The sequence below is a fragment of the Acomys russatus genome, chromosome 4 (genome assembly GCF_903995435.1).
Source record: "Acomys russatus chromosome 4, mAcoRus1.1, whole genome shotgun sequence".
NCBI lineage: Eukaryota > Metazoa > Chordata > Mammalia > Rodentia > Muridae > Acomys > Acomys russatus.
Window position 1 is genome coordinate 78588449 of NC_067140.1, and position 2704 is coordinate 78591152.

Genomic DNA, 2704 nt, shown 5'->3' on the forward strand with positions numbered 1-2704 from the left:
GCAACATTTCTTTCAAGCAAGCAATAAATGCAGTAAGTATTCAAGCTCTAGCATTCAATATTCCTTGGGCAGTAGTGTGTGAATTGGGAAAAATATTATCTTCCTACTTTGTCTTGAAGCATAAGATATCTTTATAATCTTGAGATTTCCAGAATTTCCAGCACTGTCTTTTTCATTCAATTTACCAAGGAGGGGGATTGCAGAATGCTTGTAAATATCAGGATTTTTTAAAAAAAAAGTTTTATATTTTATGCAAATGTATAACACCCAAAATAATGGAGTAATCTACATATACAGTGTGATTTTTTTTTTCTAATCACCAGGTATATTAGGATGCGCTGGGTTGTTGTTGTTTTTGAAACGGTCTACATTTCATTACTGGACAAGCCACACCCCCAATTTAGACAGGACTAAGTGCCCCCCGGGGTTAAAAATGCTGAACTCCATCTGGTAGAATTGATTGATTCAGTATAAAGCCTCAGTCTGGCCACTCTGAATCCTTACAGTCCCAGTTTCGTTCTCCTCAGTGTCTTCTCTTGGAGTTGTACCTGATCTTGTTATGAGTTTTCATCCGAATCCATTGAGGAATAGGCCAGTTTTGCTTTTGTTTCTAGGCCAGGAATCGCTTGATTCTGAAAGTCTTGTGAGAAGACATAACGAGAAGCCAAGTTTGACACACAGCGCGTGATGGCAGAGGAAAGGAAAAGAGCGGCTGTTTTTTTTTTTAAACCGTGTTTAATAAGGCATAATTATATGAGCAGTGCATTCCTATTCCCCTGTTACCAGACTACTGGCAATGCAATCTGTACAAGAGTTATGAGAACAGCTTCAGTTCTTTGGTTGTTCTTTGGTTTGTAAGTAAATTATGGTGTTAAGGGACAGAGTACCTTAGGTGTCTCTAGCATGGGTACCTGAAGGGAGTTGCAGAGATGGGTAACACCTTTCTGAGCTACCCCAACATTTAAGGCATATAATATATTACTTGAATTGGAAAAGAAAATACAGGCAACTCTTAAGCCACAGTGTTTGTTTATAAGCAAGCATGGGGGCATGCAGACACACATAAGCTTACTTCTCATGGCACTGAACAGTCTGAAGATATTAGACGACTAAGAACCGGAGGCTAATGCCACTCTTGAGTTTAGAGCAAACCAAAGATTACTCACAATAAAGACTCCAGACTCATCTCTGGCATTGTTATTGTGGACAAGAAACAGCAGCTAGACAGGTCCTAGGTCCCAGAGGAAAACCTACCGCTATCACTCAGCTAACTGAGAATAATATTAACCCCGCCTCCTAACAACCTATCCTGTAGCCACAGAGTAGCTCTTCTCCCAACCGTCATCAGGCCATCTTCTTTCTACAGTAGATGGTGGTTACTACAGAGACCCACCACAGTCGAGGTACAGAGACTAAGAGACTGCAGAATGCTCAGCCCTAAACAGAACATCTCGAACACATGCACCTTCCAAGGCTCAGGGAGCAGCTTGGATGAACAGACAGGAAGAGTGTAAGAGCCCAGTGGCAGTATACAACTACAAGGAAACAGCGTTTTCCAGACACAGAGGGACAGTTGCATATATGAACTCACTGTAGTTGTGACATCATGCATAAGACCTATGCAAGCTACACAACATCCTGCCTTGGAGAGGGAAGGGGAGCAGGAAGTTCCATCTCACCTAAGGAGCTACTAGCTTGTGATAGCTGCTGGGAGAGGGGAGAGCACATTTCCTTTAAGGGTGTGCCCTCCGGTGGGTTGACCACCCTTCAACAAAGACCACACACCCAAGAATGTATGAACAGTGCAAACTGGACTTGATGGGAGAAAAAAAGAAGAGGATAATAAGTTGGGTGGGTAGTGAAGGGTGTGCATCTGAGAGTCATTGAAGGAAAAGGGTAAGTGTGATCAAAACACTTTGTACAAAATTCTCAAAGAACTAATGAAAAAACGATTTTAATAAAAGACTCCACAGACTGGAACACTCAACCCTTCCAAGCTAATTGGTAATGAATAACCTTATTTTTTTAATTTTTAATTTGCCTTCATTTAATTGCAAATGCTTAGTATTATGCATAGAGGAAACAAGAGACAGTGTGGCCTATAAATTATTCACTTCAGCTTCTAATTTTGATTCTAAAGCCAAATAATAAAATGGAAATAAGGGAAAACATTCCAAAATGAGTCATAAGTTCTATGAAGGTCTGAAAAATTATCTTCAATTCTTGGATCATATTAGAATATACACAAGCTAATGAATCATCTATTAGTGCACTTTGCCAAGTTCCAACAGATGGTGCCTCCATTGGAGAACACATTTACTCATCCCTGTAGAAACCAGTTTAGATGTAGAGCACCCGAGAGAAGCCAGAGCCTAGCTAGGCAGCTAGGTCCATACCTCTGTGTCTAGGGTCTTTTCATGAAGCTCCATCCACCTCTATACAGGTTAGACAGAAATAAGACAGATGACTACTGCAGGAACACACTCAAATGACCCAGAGTTGTGAAAGCAAAGCAACTGTACTGAGAGAGTCTGAGAGTCTGTCCCTTCCAAGGAAGGAAAAGTTGTGGCTGTGTACGTTGAATCCATTCATGAGAAAGGGATAGATATTCTGAAAGTGGAGAGAAGGAAGGGAAATTAGGCCAGATAGACACAGCATGGTGACAGACGGCATTGGTCCATGTGGACCTCATCTTTCTATCAGA

General features: G+C 41.1%; 1 pseudogene; it reads right to left on the reverse strand.

The window, feature by feature from the left end:
- Positions 1 to 349: 349 nt before the first annotated feature.
- Positions 350 to 655, reverse strand: LOC127188649 (60S ribosomal protein L39-like; annotated as a pseudogene).
- Positions 656 to 2704: the final 2049 nt, after the last annotated feature.